This window comes from Rhodnius prolixus, unplaced genomic scaffold, assembly GCF_049639745.1.
Source record: "Rhodnius prolixus isolate KJV_2025 unplaced genomic scaffold, Rpr scaffold_19, whole genome shotgun sequence".
Lineage (NCBI taxonomy): Eukaryota > Metazoa > Arthropoda > Insecta > Hemiptera > Reduviidae > Rhodnius > Rhodnius prolixus.
This window is the reverse complement of record NW_027411584.1, coordinates 1,614,831-1,636,285: the sequence shown is the minus strand read 5'-3', so window position 1 is coordinate 1,636,285 and position 21,455 is coordinate 1,614,831.

Genomic DNA, 21,455 nt, shown 5'->3' with positions numbered 1-21,455 from the left:
CGACACGTGTTGTGTCAGTGCGAGGGGCTCTTATGGCTAAGGATGTTTACTTCTCGGGGAGTAGAAAAACCAAGGCCTGAAGAGTTTTACGCAAGAGCCGCTCTCCGGCTTCAAGAGTCTGAATAAAAGGACAGGTCTGGAGGATGAGCTTTAGAGTGAGGGGGGGCCACATTAGATCCCAAAAGGAGTCGCAGTGGCGTAGCCCTTGAGGCCGCCCTAGTTTAATCTAATCTAACCTAATCTAGCGTATAGCGGAGATCCCTCCAAGAGATTTTCCCTTTCTTGAAGCTTTTCAACAGCTCCGGCGATGGGACAGTGTTGACTATGAAGATGCACCCTAAATAAACAAACAAACAAAAATAGTATAAATGGAAAAATCGGTGATTCGGCTCACAACAGATTCTTGCATTTTCTTTTTACCCAGCTCTACTAACTGATTATTTTATATTAATTTTCCGGCTCCGTGTTCTCTTTCAGATTCTTTGCCCCCTCTGTTTTTCCCCTTTGTCCGAATATGTACAGGGTAGTAGGGTGATTTAGACGCGCCCAGATAGAAGATCTTCCGCATCCTTAATTGCCAGTCTTCCTCCTCGCCCGCTGTTTAACTTGACAAAGTTGATATAATTTATATTTTCTCTTCTCTCTCTCTCTCCAGGTTTACCCTTCTTCCAGGAAGCGACTCCTTCAGTGTGTGTGTGTGTGTGTGTTTTCATGAGCTAAGGTTTCCCCACCCTGCTGCCCCCCAAAGCTTTCCTCAGAAAACTCCATGTACAACTTTAATGACGAGCTTTTATGATTTCCCTCCAGAGCTTTCCTGGTGTTAAACTTCTTCTTTTATTTTTTTCTTTTTACCTTACAAAAAAAGGGAGGAGATGAAGTTTGTGTCCCTAAAGTTGGACTTCACACAGCCCTAGTTCAGTTTTCTTTTCTCTCCTCCTTAGGCTCTCTCTCTTTGTCTCTACACCAGTAACATTCCTCAGGACTCCTTCTCTTCCTGGTAGGAGAGAATACGACAAGGAACATCCCTGTACTCTGCTCTTCATTTCCTTCCCATTCCTCCAAGTTCCTCCAGTTTCAAACAAGAAGCTTCTAAATAATTAGATATTTACATTTGGTGACAAGAACACAGGAAAAGTTAGACTAGGTGTGGCACGAGGGGAGTAGGGGTGAATTTAAAGGGAAATTTTGCAAAAGTAACTATTGCCACTCCCTTTCCCCTTGTTCTTCCTTGGGAAAATACTTTTCACTAATTATTTACTTTATCCCTTTCCCCGAATTATGGGATTTTTTTTTTTCTTTTAACGTTTATTTCTTTCAAATGTATTATCGGCACACGGGACCAAACCAAACTAATGCCATCAATGTGGACGAAATGAAAATGAAATAAAATAAGAAATAACAGTAAACGTTAGGTAAATATAAAAAAAAACAATCGCATTGAAGTAAAACTGTTAAAACTGCCTCTTGCTATTGGTTAGTGAAAATATAGCGATCATGGAGATTTTCCTTCATTTGGAATTTCCACCGGAAAAATAATTCCTCAGGTTCTCTGACTAACACAAAAAAAAAAACAGTACGTATCTGGACAGTGTTCTCTCGTTACAAGACGAATCTAACCATTACTCTTCTTCTGGAAGAGAAAATCTAAGAGCCAATTAGCTGGATTCAAACCTGGGTTCTCTCCGCGCTGGAATCCAGTATTCACTAACCCACTCTGTTAATCTCTTAATTGAAATCTCGTTATTTTGATTTAATCTTTAATCATATTTAATGGATGGTAAATCCATTAATTACACGGAAGTGGTTCTTTGGAGAAGAATCCAACCAAAGCTCTTTCCGCTAGAGGGTTTTTCTTTATCGATTTTTTGTTTTTATTCGGAAAAATGGTTTCAACTAAAAAAAAAATTAATGTGTGGCTTTGTTAAGGACACGGCCGCGTGTTGAACGTGAATACGTTTAAGTAACGGGTTATATTTTTTATATAAAATATTTTTATTAATGTGTTTAGGATGAAATCAAGGAAACAAATCGACGATCGATCACAATCTATGCCTATACAGTCCGTTGTCGATGTAGAAGCGATTTCATCATCCACTTCCATAATTTCAACCGCCCCAGCTGCAGATGTACTGAGACACCGTCGTTGATCCGCTCGGCCGCATTCATTCTTTTACGTTCCCGGCACAGCTTGACTCGGTCATATGGTGTTTTATTATTACCATTCGATTGTTCTTGAGAAGCCCTTTCCAACCGTATATGATCTCTGTAATTCGTTTTGGCTTTTCGACGCGTTTAGGCGACATTATATATTTTTGATAATATATTTTTAGTCTAACACCTTATTATATTCACTGTCACTATTTTACACTAATGTTTTATATGCAATCGGTAGATTGTGACTACAGCTGACGATTAAAACTTAAACGAACATCGTACCTTCTCCGAGTCAAAAGTTATACTCATTGCAAATCTCGATACTCAGCAAAATGATCTCAAAATGGCGGCGCTTCCCCCTCCACCGCGTCACAGTTCTCGCTTATCGTAATGAATTCTTTGATCCTTTGGCTATCCAGTGGTCTAATTTAATTTTTGATGTAGACCATAGATTCGAAACTATAATGCCAAACTGTACCCCCTCGATTTTGTTATCATTATGTTTTTTGGATTGCCACCATATGATAGCAAATTTAAAGACGTATTCACGTCAAAAGAAAAACTTGAAGGAAAACTATTTATGCGCAATAAGTAAGCCAAGTTAAGAGAAAATTGTTGGAACCTATCTGGTGAAAATCTCGGAAAAACCGCGACAAACCAAACTGTGAAACTCAAATATTTCCGGTGAAAACCGGATATAATAAAAATTGTCACGCTCGTTATTCTTCCTGTTAACTATTGTGGTAAATAAAGTGAGCACAAAAAGGGTTAAGGGCGTCCCAAATAATAATTTGAGGGATGAAACCTGGTAGTAACATGAGCTTAAATGAACCTCCCCAGATATGGCTTCCCCTCAACAACACCGATATGAATATGAATATAAGGCTAGAAATCTAGCTTGCGTAACTCATATTTAATAACTGGATTTTAAGTAGAATAAAGCGTCCGTGTCGGGAATCCTTAGAAAAAAAACAACAAAAAACATCGAACTGAAGAATCGATATGCCCACTCTAGAATAAAAAAAATAACTATCTCTCTTTTATGACATATTGGAGACGCATCTATCACGTAAATGTTTTGTAAAAGGAACAACCTAATTTCCTACTCAGTCTGTAACGGAAATTATATTCGATTTATCAAGATTACGGAAACTGGAAATAGGGGAAAAAATGCTCCCCCCCAAAACCGGAAATTTATTCTATTTAAACGGAAGTATCATTAATGAATAATTACATAAGAAAATTAAGAAATAAGAAAAAGGGATTAGAACGAGTACCAAAAGTTGATCTCTATCCCAAGAGATACGAGTATTTAGGTAAAAATATCGAGTTGGCCAATAACTTCGTTCGGTTTTTATTTTGGTACAGATTCATTCCGATTTTCTTGTTTTATTTTCGGCGCAAGCGCACAACTCGACTGTTCATTTGAAAGATTATGTTAAGCTTAACCTTTCTATGGATTTCGGTTTAACAAACATTACTATTGCGCTTGCTGCGTAGCTGTAAAGATGGAAGAAAATAAAGTGCTTTTTCGACATATTTTGCTCTATTATTTTAAAAAGGGCAAACGAGCTGCAGAGGCTCATAAAAAGATATGTTGTGTTTATGGTGACGATGCCTTAACAGAACGCGTGTGCCAAAAGTGGTTTATCAATTTCTGTTCTGGAGATTTTGATATTAATGATGCGCCCCGCTCCGGTCCGCCCGACCGAGATTAATTCAGATGATGTCAAGAGCGTAATCGATAAAGATCCATGCGAATCAGAGAGAGAAATAGCAATAACTCTTAACATATCATATACGAGCTCCAAAAAATCATTTGCGCCGGCTGGGATACGTTTCTCGGCTCAATGTTTGGGTACTGCATGAATTAACTGAAGCCAACTTAGCCACTCGCATATCCAGTTGCGATTCGTTGCGGAAACCTCAAGAAAACGACCCATTTTTAAAGCGGATGGTAACGGGAGATGAAAAATGGATCGTCTACGATAATGTAGCGCGTGAAAGATCATGGAAGCACTGCAGTGAACCGCCGCCAACAAGCTCGAAGGCGGCGGAATTGCATCCGAAGAAGATTATGCTCTCCGTATGGTGGGACTATAAAAATATCATCTACGAGCTGTTACCGTCAGGCAAAACAATTGATTCAACCGCATACTGCTTGCAGTTAACCAAAATTGGACCATGCAACACGCACAAATCGTCCAGAATTGGCAAATCGCAAAGGTGTCGTCTCCCACCACGACAACGCCAGACCAGCGCATACGTCATTGACCACTCGGAATAAACTGCTGAGATATTTTGCCTCATCCTCCGTATTCACCGAACCTGGCTAACTCCTGATTATCATTTATTCTGATAGTTGCAGAACTCCATGAACGGAAAAACTTTCGATAATGAGAAGACTGTCAAAAAACATTTTGATTGGTTTTTCGACCAATAAGCAACAGACGTTCTACGAACACGGTATGATGAAGTTGGTAGAAAGATGGCAAGAAGTTATCAATAAGAATGGTCAATATATAATTGATTAAAATATATTCTGTGTATCAAAAAAATTGTTATTTATTCCACCCTCAAAAACCGAACGAACTTATTTGCCAACCCATTAATTTGTAAGAAATAAGAATTACCTATAACTTAATAATGTAATTAAATTAATGGCATTGGCAGAAGTGGTGAATTGGAAATTGGCAGTGCACAGCTGATTTAAAAGGATAGTTCAGGTGGAATGAACAACAATTGATGATTGGCTAAATGAATAGTAATGAACACGAATGGAAATGTGTCCACTATTGAATACTGGGTAATATCTTTTTATTGCAAAGGTATCAGCTGTAATTGGATGGGTTTCATTTGAATAGATGTTACATGTTATTGTGAGTATTTATTAGTGTGTTCTGGTTTGATCAGGATCTGGATACTGTGATCAGGTTTTCGAAAAAGTGTACTATTAAACACTGGAAACGGGAATATCTAAGCTGAGATTTTAAATCGCATTGAAAGTTCGCTAATTGAATCCTGAATAAGTAATAAGACGCTTAAAGATTCCAGTAAAGATTTAGATGAGAAGAAATGACTAGATCCGGGAAATGAGATACGCTGTTTGAATCTGGCACCGTGGTATGTAGGAGGATGCGTATACGATTTAATAAGGAAGGATGTGATCCTGTTATGTACGCAAAACACTACCCCCAGAAGAGCCCATGAAGAGGATGATACATCCAGGTGGCTTCTCTACTTATCCCGGTTTATGTGAACACAAAGTGGGAACCTTACCGCCCACAAATGTTTGGCGACCAAATGCTTCTCCACATATATATACTTTACCACATATATACTAGTTTGCACACTTCTATAACCAATTTACACACTAACACAGTTACAACTTACACACACACATGAACATTCACCTTTTCTCCTAAGCCGTAAGGCAACACCTCTAAATGTACGTATTAACTACAGTCGAGCCTCCCATAAAGGGGCACCTTCACTAGCGACCACCTCCATTTACGTGTAGTTTTTTGGATTTCCTCGTTTTACCCCTAAAACAATTTCTATATAAAAGAATCTCCGTCTAACGGACACTCTACATAGCGACCGCGGACATTGATTTTGGGGAACAGATTAAATGTTTCACCTCCCACCAACGACCACCTTATTCTTAAAAGTTCGGTTGACGCGATAATCAAAATAATTATCCCCTCTCAAGTTTTTTTTTTTTTTTTGGTTTTTCCTAAAGTTTCCTATATAAGCTCCATATATCTTGTACCATTTTAATCATTTTTCAATATTACTTTAGTCGAACAATATTATTTTCCCAAAACGAAAGTGGTTAACTCTAGAAGAAAAAATAAATGTGTTAGAAGATTTTGCAAAAACCAAATCGAGCCATCGTCAACTTGCCGAAAGGTTTGTTCTATTTTTCTAATAACAGATGATAGTATGATGATAATTTTACCATAAATTATTATAGTTATGAATAAATATGATGATTATTATAAAAATTATTAACCAAGTCAATAATATGTAGTTTTTTGATAAATTTTTTGGATAATTAAGAAACGATGCATATCATATAGCTGCAATAATTATGCAATTATGTACGTTTTTAAATCTATTAATAATAAACAATATGAATATATATAGGTTTCGTGACCGTAAATTATTAAACTAAGGATTCAAGATTGGCAAGGAATCGGTCAAATAAAAAACAAACTCGTCTTCTTGCCAACGTTTCGACAAATATATTGTCCTCTTCAGGGTGTGGCTATGTGGATTGGTTGAGTTACAGAAACTGTATAGCCACGCCCAGAAGAGGACAATATATTTGTCGAAACGTTGGCAAGAAGACGAGTTTGTTTTTTATTTGACCGATTCCTCGCCAATCTTGAATCCTAAGTCTTAATAATAAACAATTTTTAAATAGATGTTTGGAAAAAAAAAACAAAAAACATATTTATTCATTATGAAACTTGCCTATACTCCTTCTAACGACCACCTCCAAACAGCGGCCACTTTGCTTTACCCCGCCAGTGTCCGTTATTGTAAAGGTTCGACTGTATTTAGTTTCCTTCCATTCAACTTCATCTTTATATCTTGCAAAGGGTTTTAACTGGAAAACCATTTCCGTAAAAGGGGCACTTCCGGGCAGCCGAACGTCTTAAAAGATAATGGAGCAGGAAATAATTAATACGAAAGAGAGAGGGAGTGAGAGGAAAAGGAAGCGAGTTAGGGAGCGATCCCAGGCTCTCTTTTTCGGGCTCAGCGGAACAGGAAATACAAAAGTAAAATATCAGAACGATCACAAAACATAGAAGAGTAAAAGTGAGTAAAACCCTAATTTGAATTTCTGTAAAAATTGGAAAAAAATAATGATTAATCTAGAGAATAATCATATTTTATTTTATTTATTGATTTATTTCAAAGATTATTATTAATAATTTAATAATAACAATAATAATAATCACATTATCTTATTACGTCAACAAGCTTTGTCTCATTTTTCCAAAAAATTAAGTAAAAAAATATATATATACAGGGTAACCATGGTTACATGCTCCACCCACTTTTTTTTTAACGGCGGGAAATTTCGAAAAAATAAAAAACACGTATTTAATCATTTTTAGTCTAGTTTATTTTCAGTGATTGACCCATTTTTTTAAACCCCTGTATCTCGAGATACAGCATCCAACTTTTGTTTTTCAAATGGAACGTTATATTTTTTGATGCATATTTTTATAGTATTTGAGCTTCTAAAAAAAACAAAAAAAAATTTTTGAAATCGGTTAGGTTTTTCAAAAGTTATGGGTATTGAAAATATGAAAAACAAATTTCAGTTTATTGTCAAAATTACGTTATTTTTTTTTTAAAGAATCTGTTCAAACTGTGCACAATCAATGGATAGGCAAGCCAAAACTCTGGACTCCCACGCTTTACTTGTAGCAGCACTTATGGTAGCGAAGTCAAGATCTAGGCAGGCTAGAGTAATTTGACGTTTCAGATCATCGACTGAAGCCACGGGATTAAGGATACTTTACACTTTATTTTTTTAGGTATCCCCACAAAATATAGTCCACTTGGGTCAAGTCCGGAGATCGAGGTGGCCATTGGATGGGACAATGAGTCCTTACGCACTTTTAAGGAAATTTCTGCCTAGCTAACCTCGAACCACTCTCGCCGGGTAACCATCTTGTTGAAAATACATATCTATCCGACGTTGTAGATGAACATCTTCAAGCGGAACTGGCAAAATCTCTCTTAAAAAAAAGTTAGATACCTTGCACCAGCTAAGTTCTCTCTGTAGAAGTATGGGCCGATTGGTGGATTTCCTAAAACTCCACACCAAACGTTTGTAGAAAAAACAACCTGAACGTCAAATAACTCTAGCCTGCCTAGATCTTGACTTCGCCATCATAAGTGCTGCTACAAGCAAAGCATGGGAGTCCGGAGTTTTGGCTTGCCTTTCCGTTGATTGTGCCCAGTTTGAATAGATTCTTTAAAAAAAACAAAACGTAATTTTGACAATAAACTGAAATTTGATTTTCATATTTTCAATTACCATAACTTTTGAAAAACCTAACCGATTTCAAATTTTTTTTTTGTTTTTCTTAGGAGATCAAATACTACAAAAATATGCAACAAAAAATATAACGTTCCATTTGAAAAACAAAAGTTGGATGCTGTATCTCAAGATACAAGGGTTTAAAAAAATGGGTCAATCACTGAAAATAAACTGGACTAAAAATGATTAAATATGTGTTTTTTATTTTTTCGAAATTTCCCGCCGTTAAAAAAAAAAGTGGGTGGAGGATATAACTCTGGTCACCCGGTATATAAGGTTATTATTACTTAAGTTTTGCCCAGAAGTGGAATAAAGTATAAAAAGTGGGTATAGGCAGGTAAAGGATGAAGTAGAAGGATATAATAATGTATAAGTGGTGTTAAAAACTTTCTACAAGGTTATATAGACGGTGGTGGGGAGTAAATTAGGTTAACATCCTGGCTGTTAGGGGCGCTAGCGGCGGGGGATATCAGATTGAGTTAGCTCTTAGTGTAATCATATCACAGGGGTTTTTGATCTTCACTTCTTCTTCTTCTACTTCAAACTAAGTCTTTGCCCCCCTTCTTTCCATCAAAAAAAAAAAAAACCTCAAACTACAAGAACAGCAGTTCTTCTTCTTCAACTTCTTCAGAAAGGTAAGTGATGGCTGGGCTGCTCACTTTTCTTAGGAACATAGTTCAAGTTTTCATCCTGATATAAGGGAAGAGTAAATTTTATAAGACAGTAAAGCAAGGTGAATTTTTTTTTTTTGAAGCGAAGTAATATGTTGCAATAAAGATCGCTCCCTAACTCGCTTCCTTTATCTCTCTCACTTTGTTCCTGGCTCTTATTGTTCACATACTTCAAAGTTCCTTGTTACAACGTGCGTTAGGATATAGCCGAGGTGCCCATTGGGATTCAAGTAAATAAAAAATATATGTATATACATGTATATACGAGTATGGAGAACTTAAAAAGGAGAAAAGAGGATAGAGCTAAAGGAGTCACCTCTCTCTCTCTCTCTCTCTCTGTCTCACACACAGACACACACACACACACACACACACACCTTGAAGTCCTCCAATTACGTTGCTTCTTTATATCAGTTACTAACTTTGGCAGCTGGATGCTGGGCAACAATAATTTCATCTCCATAATAAAAAGAGAGAGAGAGAGCAATGTCAACAGTATAACGCTCAAAGGATAAAAAATAAGCCCTGTCTCTCCGCCGATCCAGAAGTTTCCAAAAGTCCCTAGGGTGAGTATAAGTTATTCCTGCCAGATCTTGTTTTTATACTTTCCCAAGCAGTACTGTGGCCGAGAGCCATTCAATGAGAATAATCGTTTTAAGGTTTAAAAAGAGGCTGGAAAAATGGATTTGCCTGAAAATTGTGTACATGGTACGCAGACTAGCGTAAACATAAAAAAAAATCCATCTCCCAAAGACTCTGTACGTACAATATATATATTTAACAAGAAAGAAATTAAAGAAAACAAATGAAAATTGCGTACATATTTTTCTCTACAAAAATTATTAATTAATTTACAAAGTTCTTCTTTAGGATTATTATATTTGTGCCCAAAATCTTCTAAATTAATTTCTTTTAAGCATTCCAACTACCTGTAAGTACTAATTAAATTTAATGTTACTTAGATAGAGCTTACTTATTACAATCCAGCCTCTTTAAGCATAGTTTTTACATAGTTATCATTTAAGTTCTGTTCAATGATAATTCTATAAAATTTTCTTTAACCTTTATTGATAATCATGTAGAGTTTCCTAAATTTTCTTTATAGAAGGGGGGTTTGAAATCTAATTATCATTTGTGTTTTCAGGTTTTGGGAAAATACTCCGTGAAAGACAATTTTAATCCTGTTAAATGTGCTATTATGGCCTAAATAAGCACCTTAAAAGTAAATTACTGGACAAGAGGCACCAAGCTTAGGCTGTACAAGACCCTCTGCCTGTCGGCCTGTCTTGGCATATGCCCCAGAGACCTGGACCATCCCAAAGACAGACGAACACCGTTTGCAGGTGTTCGAGAGAAAACTGCTGCGCAAAATCTACGGCCCAGTACGTGAAGGCGACGAAGGAAGAATAGAGAGCTATATGAGATCTAATGAAGGAACCCCCTGTAGTAGCCTGGTATAAATTAAACCGGCTGAGATGGGCGCAGGCCATTTGGCGAGGCTGAGTGCCGATGAGATTCCCTCCCAAACTGCTGAGCGGGACCCCGGATAGGAGACGGAGGGTAGGTATGTTAGGACCTAGACTGCGTTGGAATGATGGAGTTGCCCAGGACGCGAGGAATATCCTCGGACTGCGTAACTGGATGGCGGCCGCTAGAGATAGAGACGACTGGCGGAAGCATATTGAGGAGGCCAAGACACACATCACTGGGTTGTAGAGCCAGGAAAGAAGAAGAAGAAGAAGAAATGTGCTGCTACATTTTCTCGTATATCTTGAGACAGACTAACCTTATTTACTGTGCATATAAACAACTTTACTGTGTAATTATTATATGTTATTATAGGAAATTAACGTTTCTATAATATTTTTAAGCTCCTTTTTTTCCTTTTTAATGTCCGCCATTGATTATTTTTCGTGTACCACTAACCAGCAACTCGCGTACCACCACAGGTTGGGAAACGCAGTCCTAGATAAAAGATACTCGACATACCTGTTAATTACTTTTCCCTTCCCCGGCAGATTGTAATTAGAACAAGTTTCCTAGATATCATAACGTTAATTCCCATTGAAAAGTACGATATTAATTCTTATTGTATTCTTTAATAAGATTTGTACCCCAGCTGTCTTGTAGGAGAGTAATTGAACTTTTGATTAAACTGCTAAGATCCTAATACAGCGAACTACTATCATCGTCAAGGAGCTCTTCTTTTTTTTTTTTAATTAACATCATTGAAATGATAACCTCCTGTGATTGTGGGTAAATTAATTTCTTTTTCTTTTTATTTTTACCTTCTCTTCCTTCCTGTTAGGAGGAAATAATCGTATTTTCGGTGGGGAGTTTTCTACCGGAAAAGTCTGTTCTGAGATCCACTAAATCCGAACTGGATTTAATTTCAACACAATTTTTTGCGTCCTTCTCCAACATCTCATTACTATTGTAATCTATTGCTTATATAGGCCACGGTAGCCGAGCGGTTATGATACTAGACCCGCAAAGCTAAGATGTATTGTTGGTTTAGTGGGTTCGATTCCCCGGTCTTAGGCTTTGGTTTTTATTTAATAGTTAATATGAGAAATTTACAGTTAAGTATGTTTGCTAGTCGCCTCCGTCCACGACACCTAATTGGTAGTTGGACGTTAAGCCCTGCCTGAAAAAAATAGGCGATTACTTTACTTTACTAGCAGTATTTTTTTTTTTCTTAATTTAGCCAGATATTTTATTAAGTTCAACTATAATTATTTTCAATTTGGGTTCTTTTGACGTCAAAAATGCTCAATATAATTAAAATTAATTAAATACCAAATATTTATTTTGAGTTAAATGAACCAAAATATTATTTGAATAGACTTTTAATAACTAAAATAATGAACACTACATAATGCAGTAGAGAATAACTATATTGAATTTATTAATAATTAAATATCATTATCAAATATTTTGATACATTATTAATGTTATATTTTCTTTTGTAAAAGAAAATTGGATAATTTATTACAGAAAAAATGGTATTAACACTTTTTTCGATTTTTCTCGCAGCTGGTTCCTTGATATATACTTTTTTTAAACTATTCTTTAAAGATTATGTACTCATAGATCTGAAAAGTAGTTATCGATACTTTTTTTTGTAAGGAAATTCGATTCAATTGGAGGAGGGGGTTGGGAGAAGATTTTCCTATTCTAATTGCGTAAAGTTAAGTTAATGTCTAGTTTTTCAGGAGGGCTTATGTCTAACTACCAAATCTTTTATGGAGGCGACTAGCTAATTAAAATGAGTAAAGATGCTTTTATTTCTATTTCGCTTACATAATAAATATTATATTTCACTTTGAAAAAAATTTATTTTTATGTAAAAAGTAAACTTTAATAGAACAAAAATTACATTAAAAACTTAATTTAATTAAAATTACTGTTAAAAGATTTTTTTATGAAAACTAGGCCTATTTTTGGGCAAGATTCTTCCCAGCCGTTCTTGTCCACTTGGCTGATTCTCCTTTATTGACTTCACTTCATCTGCCCATCTTAAAAACTGCATTCCTCTGCTTTACCAATCGGTTTGCCCACTCTTTCATTCTTCTTGTCCATCTGTCATCAGCCCAGTTCCATTTCAATATCTTTACCAATTTCATTACCTTTTAAGTCTAATCCCATCATTTTAAGTTGTCTGTATTATGTACTTATTTTCTAGCAAACATATTTTACTACAAAAATTTCTCATATTAACCATTAAATAAAATCCAAGACCTCTAGACCGGGAATCGAACATACTAAACCAACAATACATCTTAGCTTTGCGGGTCTAGCCTATAACCGCCTAAAATACTTCACAATAAATTTCTCATATTAACTATTAAATAAAATGTAAGGCCTAGAGACCGGGGAATCGAACCCACTAAACCAACAATACATCTTAGCTTTGCGGGTCTAGCCTATAACCGCCTAATATAGTTTACTATAAATTTCTCATATTAAACATTAAATAAAATCCAAGGCCTAAAGACCGGGGGAATCAAACCCACTTAACCAACAATACATCTTAGCTTTGCGGGGCTAGCCTATACTTTACTATAAATTTCTCATATTAACCATTAAATAAAATCCAAGGCTTAGAGACCGGAGAATTGAACCCAATAAACCAACAATACATCTTAGCTTTGCGGGTCTAGTATCTTAACCGCTCGGCTATCGTGGTGCCTTTCTATTACGTGTCACATAAGAGTAATTAAAAGTTTTACATTTCAAAATTCAGAGTTCAATGAAGAGAATAAGTTATAGGTTTTTGTGAATAGTTAGAAAGAGCCATATTTATACCAGAATTTGGGTGCGTGAATTTCAAATAGAGAGTGAGAAAGTTTCGTTTGGGATATTTCCCCTTTTTTACATTTATAAATGAAGGAAACTCTGACAAAGAGCGTTGAGAGAAAAATTACGGAAGCAAGAGAAAGTGAAAGGAGTTAGAGGAAATTTGTAAGTGGCTGCAGACAAGAGAGAGATATATTGTTAGGGGAGAGCAACAAATCAGGGACTGCTGTCTCTCTCCCCTCTCTCCAGATCTCTCGCTGGCCGCTCCAGCTCAACCTGACTTATTGCCGAGTTAACGCTAAACATTTCCCTTTAGCGCCTCGCTCATCCGCTCCCAAATATCTTCCCTTCTTTTTTTCTTCTTTTCATTTATCAATTATGGCTTTGCTTTAGTTTCTTGTGCGCCATCATATCCGCCACTAATTTTCATAGTTTCGAATAAAACAAACAGCTTAATTTTATTGCTTTTTTTGTTTCGGATGTTTGGCGTAATTAATATTATTATAGGTAACGGAAATTGGAACTTTGTCATTATACGATCTTTTTTTATTTGTTATTTTTTTTTGTTATCGTAAAAACTCTTTGGGCAATGCACGGATGAGAGTCTTATCAGCGGAAATGATGTCACAATACCTGTAAGAGAAAAACTAGAATGTGAACACAAGATTTCTCTTTACGTATTCAAAAATATATCTTTCAAGATTCTCTCATGACGTAAATTTGGCGAATGAAAGTCGTGCGAGTGATCGCGAATTGGATGGAGACACTAGCGATCTCTTTATTGCTTCCAAGTTAATCATATTGGCTGGATTGGATATAAGTCACGGCTGACTAGAAATGGATTGGAATTAGTGGAACAGCCTAAGTGGGCGAGAAGTATCTAAGCAACTACAGATGACAATTGGTGAACACATCTGGCGGAAGGAAGTGGTTACAAACAGATGAAGATATGACCTGTTTTCCCCATCGTTTCCATTCCCATCTATTGGGAAGCACGCAATTTTCACTGTACACCGGAAGCTGCTAAATAGAAGGCCGTGGTGTTCTACAAATAATTGTTCCCTTCCTTTTGTTGTTGTGTCAGTCTACTATGTGTGACAGTGTCTGTGCTGTTCGGCTCACTGAAAGGGAAATTGTATCTACACTCTAGTGTTGCTAATTACCAGTCTGTCAGTCAAACCAGTTCTTGTTGAGCAAGTTCGTTTTGTTGTTGTTGTTGTTGCTATGTTAGCTTGTTGCATTGTTTTGTAATTATTCAGTGTGCATATTTACATGTAAATATGTTATTGTGCTACATAGAATATTAGAAAGATGTCATTTTATTTCACACCAACCTTTACAAATCCATTCTCAAATTAATTATGTACTATAATTTAAGATAATGAAGTGAATATATATTCTGTCCGTGGAATCTAGAATTTATTGGCATTCTTAGATCTATGATGCTCATTCTAAAAGTTATCTTAAATGAAACGTGTTGCTAGAGCTGAAGATGAGGTTGATGTCGATGAGTACAGGCACGAAAAGGAGATTTAAGTAGCTATTAATTTATAGACACGAGTGAAATATTGGGATCAGATTAGGAAGGCTGAAGGGCTGAAATAGAATAAAAGATAATATTACTGGCTAAGAGTAGAATGGCTAGCATTAACACTAACTTAGGAAATTAGGGTAAATCACAATAACTAACTGGGGTAAACTAAATGTAAACTACTCGTATTTCTAAAAGAATTGAGTAAGGTCGTGAATAGAATTGAATCCTCAGCGAGTGAATGCAATGCCCTGAATGCTGTTTGAACGTCCCGAGCGGTGGTCTTGCGTTCTAATATACTCTGAAGCTTAGGCAGCTTCTATTGTTCTCTGAGCCCTACCTGAAGCGTTAACCCTTTAAAAACCCTTCACAGCCACTTTTCTGCATCTATGGAATTTCCTAATTCTGTGGCCCTACAAAAATGTGGTTAGGTACGCAGGACTGGATAATACGAGTAAAGCGGATTTTGTAGATTCCGATGAAGCATGCCAGTTTTTTTTATTATTTCTGACAGGTTACAGATCTCCATCCATCATCAGAGGTTACTTTAGTGCAGAGAATTTTTTCAAAGTTACCATCACTTACTACAGTTCCGGACTCACTCTTTGTAATCAATTCACTGTTAAAAAGGAAACTTTTTCTGTGTGTTATAGATGGAGGAAAAAAAGGTAGGGGTAAATTAAAATATCAATAACAAACAGGCAAAAAGTTTAATTAGTTTCCTGGGGGAATTCATTTAATAAATACTGATGATATTTATTAAAAAGAGAGGGAGTTGGAGAGAGATGAAGAATTTTTATTCCTGAAAAAATTCAATAAATTCAGTTGAGGAAAAGTTAAAAGATAAATTGGGTGGAAAAGTGGAAATGCAGGGAGGGGGTTAAAAGGCAATCTGAGGGAAAAACCTGCCATTGAAAATGGGAAAAACGTTTCAGCCAATAGGATATTAACGACTAAAGTGTTGGAATTAACACAAGGCTACTACACCAGTCCTAATCAGGGAGTAGGCTTAACTTTTAGGGTAACCTATTTATGGAAACTCTAGAAAAGGAAGTTACCGTTGCACTAGTCAAGGAAACCAACTTTGCTGCCGCTTAGTTTTTCATTAATAACTTAATGATGTAGAAATTACTTCCTAATAATCGATACCTAAAGGATAACGTTTCACTTCCGGCCACTGAGGCGGGGGTTATGAGTAAGACTAAGATAACTGCCGCCGGATTGATGCCAGTTTTTTCAGGATTGTGTCCAGGAAAGAAGATACAGTCATCATCGGAAATGATCGGCTGTAAGAAAAGTAGAGGGAACAGACACTCCTAGTTCACCAAATTGCTTCAAGTTAACGAAGTGCCAATCTCCCCCGTCTGCTAAGGGCCAAATTATTCACGTATAGGCGCTTGTGTACAGTGAAGACAATCAATCTTCTGAATCGAATCTTCAATTATGTGTCTCCTTCAATCGTTAACATTCTACAAATCGCTCATCTTAAGCTCAGCAGCTCTCTACGTAATTCCTTTAATCAACATTTGTTCATCATTTCATATAGTTAAGCTCAATGTAACATTTCCTAAGTAATCATCATTTTGGTTAACTCAATTTTTGAGTTATTAAGTTTGTACAGAGTTGTTACGTTAATTAACAAGTGTTTATATTCATTAGCTTTTATATTCTCGCTATCTTCATTTATATAACCTATATCTTTCTACCCTTATATACATAACTTCAAACCACGAGTATGATAACTCCTTAATGACGACTTAGTACGGAGTACGAGGTGTGGCTATTAAATAACGAGACTGATGCTGTAAAACATTTTATTTTAAATTTATACATATTTAGTTATTATCACCTTCAATATACACCCCTCCCCTATCCCTAAAACGCTCCATGCGGATTTACCATTGTTGTGAAACAGTGCTGGAAGTCTTTTTCTGTGAGCTCCTGCATGCCGCATGTCGCTTTTTCTTTCACAGCTGCAACGGACTGAAATCGTGATCCTTTTAATGCAGATTTGACTTCAGGGGAACAGATAAAAGTCACATGGGGGCCAGGTCAGGCGAATAAGGCGGATGGCCTAAAACTGGGATGTTGTACTTGGCCTAGAAGCGTCGTCTTGACAGACAATGCAGTGAGAGCCGGCGCCGGTTGTCTTGATGGAGAGAACCCAGTGGCTTGTTCTTCCACAAATCGGGTCGTTTTTTTCCTTACTCTTTCACGGAGTTGAGCAAGCACCTCACCGGTAGTAATGTTGATTAATTATAATCGATGTTTTCATCCGTTTTGGACGTGGAAGGGCGACCCGGGCGGTCATCATCTCTCCGACGTCTTGTCGGCCATCTTGGAAATTCTTGAACCACTCAAAAACTCGTGCACGCGATAAACATTCATCTCCATAAACTTCTTTTAATAAAAGATAAGTTTCAGAAGCGGTTTTACCCACTTTCATGTGTATAATTTCATGATAATTCGTTGCTCTACTACATGTGTAGTATCATGTTTTCGGCAAAACGGAAACTAACAACTCTTACCACAAACGACGGTTCCGGTCAGACAGATTTCTCTACAAAAACATGTGAGACGCTGCAATCGAAAGAGAAGGCTTTACGCTGCACAGCTGTAGGGCGTTAGGATTTGGCGTATGCATAGTTCTTCTGTAGCAGCATCAGTCTCGTTATTTAATAGCCACACCTCGTATTCTGTTTTGGACCAAAACCATTGTCACGTCTTCTCATTGCATTAAAATAAAAGTTAACATTTCCAGCAAATCTTTGTTTTCACATACGATGGATAAATACAGACTCAAAACACACATTTATAAATACAATTTTATATATATATTCAGGGGGGGGGTCTCAAAGTAGAAATTTCCGGTGCAAACATAAAAATCGATTGTCTGTTCGATTGTAATACCTTCTGTTACTGTAGCAGAGTAATACGCTAATGGAGACAACAAACAATAAACAGTATACAGAAGCTGTATAGCGCCCTTTGATCTTATTAACGAATAGAGGGACAAAAAAAATTGATTGGAGGGTTGACTAACAATCAACGGGGGGTGTCAAAAAAAAAAGGACCAATCCCATATTTATATATATATTTTTATTGTTATTAATTAAACAAAGAGTGCGCTAGCTTTGTTCACAATCTTGTTTTTCTCCGCCCATTTTATTGGCTTATTACTCCCACGCCCTATCGGCGCTGTGAGCGAATAGGAATTGAGGGGTGCTCTGGTTGGGCAATTGTCAAGTTAAAGCTTTCACCGTGAATAAAACTTCCAAGTTTAAAAAATAAAAATAAAATAAAATTCTCCACTACAACTTCACAGACAACTAGTAGAACAGAACTTTATGTTAGATTTCAGATTATTTGGAATTCTAATGAAGTTGATTTTGCTGTACAGTAAAAGTTTAAGCAGAGCTTTAACTCTTGTGTTTTGGACGCCCGCTTTGAAGTTGTTTGTTGTTTGGCTAGAATAAATATTAGCCTAAATCGTCTACGTATCTCGCGCATGATGTTAGTCTTAGAAGACACTAATCTTTTAATTGACCTCAAAATGATTTAGTTCAATATAGTAAGAATGTAGTTTACTTATATCAAATTTTGATGTTGCTTTTTTTCACCTGGATGTTGATCTATATTTTCTATATTTTCATTTTGTTTACAGGTAAGGTGGTCTTTACTTGATCTATGCATGCAACAATAATGTGGTTAGGGGAGTAACTTTATCTAAAATGTGTATTCAAATACATTATATTATCGCGGGGGCGGTTCTGTCTATAGGGCACTAGGTCACGGGGCGCTTTCTCCGTTTTGTGGATCTCTGAATAATTAAAATTTGGGTTTAATAACATCACTTTTAAGTATGTAATAAGAAGGTTAATAGGTAGGTTAAGTAGGTAATCACTTTTTCTTGGTGCAACGCATTTTTTTTTACTTATTTTTTCAGGCGGGGCTTACGTCGAAACTACCAATTAGGTGTAGAGGACGGAGGCGACTAGCTAACATACTTTACTGTTAAATTTCTCATATTAAACATTAATTAAAATCCAAGGCCTCTAGACCGGGAATCGAACCCACTAAACCAACAATACATCTTAGCATTGCGGGTGTAGCCTATACATACATTACTATAAATTTCTCATATTAACCATTAAATAAAATCCAAGGCCTAGAGACCGGGGAATCGAACCCACTAAACCAACAATACATCTTAGCATTGCGGGTGTAGCCTATACATACATTACTATAAATTTCTCATATTAACCATTAAATAAAATCCAAGGCCTAGAGACCAGGGGAATCAAACCCACTAAACCAACAATACATCTTAGCTTTGCGGGACTAGTATCTTTACCGCTCGGCTATTGTGGCGCCTCTTTCTTGGTGCAATGCTTGTATTGTGCAATTCAACACTTTCTGGTTTCGAGCACATTTGAATCACCTTCAAAGTCGAGTTGGCATCTTCAGTTTCTTAATGAAATTCCTAATAGCTAGATAATGGAGTTTATTATTATTGTCGGCTATTGATCCTCATATCGTGTATCTCTAGTAAGAACTACATTTGGAACATTTTCCGACGTTTTCAAGGCTTCCTCTTACCAGTATTTTGCGAGGAAATCGTGCGATCAATAGAATGAATTACAGCTATGTACATATACTAGTGAAGAATGTTTAAAGCTGCGCAGAGAAAAACGTTGAATGTCCGTTCAGGTCGTAAATCTTCATACTAGGAGTTCGTTTCCAGGCTCTGGAGAGAGAAAGTGTGCATACTTGGCCAACAATGACTAAGGGAAGAAATGGTGGACTTTACTGTTCACCACCATACCCAGCAACCTTCTTGCTGTCTTAAGATTGTAACCTTTTTTCTTACTTCGCTGACATTGAGCTGAAAGTCAGCATATTCTTTTCTTCAAATTACATCATGATGGTGATGGTAAATTCTGTTATTACTTCCAATGTATACTGGGTGAACACTAAGTAATGCCCATAGGCCTACTGAGTATAGTACATCTAAAGTGGAGTTCAATGACGTATTGGCAGCTTCATATTTTCCACTGTTCTTGAGTGACGTCACTTTAATTTTTTTTTCTAAAATTATTACTTTTTTGCAATAAAAATGTTATTACTCAGAAAGTTATAGTCCGAATTCGATAAAAGGAATCCTGGAAAATGTATACCGCGTTAGTAAGCCCACATTAGGTAAGGAAACTTTTACATAAAAAGTGCCAGCACCTAGGTCTGATAATGATCACGTAAGGGCCTAATGAGTTTTCTCAAAAATTTTGATTACTTTTATTTTTCCAGCATCCAGGAGGAAGATTGAGGCTGTTTGGAGAATAACTTATGCTTCGAAATGGTATCAATTTTTAGAAAATTTATCTGCCTTTCTAACCGTGTCATCAAGAATTGAATTCGGACTAAAACTTTCTGAGTAATAACATTTTTATTGCACAAAAAAGTAATGTTTTAAAAAAAAAAATTGAAAGTGACGTCACTCAAGAACAGTGGAAAATATGAAGTTGGCCAATACGTCATTGAACTGCACTTTAGATGTAACATACTACACACAGTAGGCCTGTGGGCATTACTTACTGGTTCACCCTGTATACGTATCTTAAAACATGAGAACATCTAGTCTCAATTTTATGAGGGACAGGTCTTCTAGGCCATCTTGGAAACGCTAGAACCGCTCAAAAACTTGCGCACGTAATTAACATTCATCACCATAAACTTCTTTTAATAAAAGATAAGTTTCAGTAGCGGTTTTACTAAGTTTCATGTGAAATTTCACGACAATTCGTTGCTCTACTACATGTGTAGTATCATGTTTTCGGCTAAACGGAAACTAACACCTCTTACACAATCGACGGTTCCGGTCAGACAGATTTCTCTACAAAAACACTTGATTTAAAGTGACGTCACTCAAGAACAGTGGAAAATATGAAGTTGGTCAATACGTCATTGAACTGCACTTTAGATGTACTACACACAGTAGGCCTATGGGCATTACTTACTGGTTCACCCTGTATACGTATCTTTAAACTTGGGATATCTAGTCTCATTTTATCATGGACAGAGGTCCAATAATTAGGCACTCATTTGCCAGATGATCTGATTTTTCTCAGTTTAAGAAAATTATATTAGATTATACGATCTTGTCATGCATCAGCAGGTGACGAGCTTGTCATGCATCTGTAGGCGACAAGCTTGTCACCTACACCTAACCTGTACCCCAGCCTTTATAAATACAGGACGAACGTTCGCCCCAAAACCCTTCCTTTAATATTGTACCGATATATTATTCTCCCATTCTACAACAACTTCATCCGCCCTAGGGATCCTTTAGCAGGACTTAATTAGTAAATTTACCCTAGCATTTATTAATGCAGCATTATTACAAAGAACCTGATAATTGAAATACTGTAAAAAAAAGCTGGTAAAAAATATTCACCGTTAGAATTAAATTGTAACGAACAATTTGCTGATCTCTGTTCCAGTAAATAACCAGGTCCATTATTACTAAAACCGTAATCTCCTTTATTGTGCAGAGTGGGTGTAGCGGTCGGGCTGGAAGCGTAAAGGGGCCGACGAGGGGTAATGAACACGGTTATTCTATTGATTTGTTATCCCCATGTTTTTACCTTCAAATTCTCTGATGGTTTTAATTATCTTTAATGAAGTATTATCTTAAATATTTTATCAGTTTTCTGATAACTTCAGTAAAAGTTAATGATTT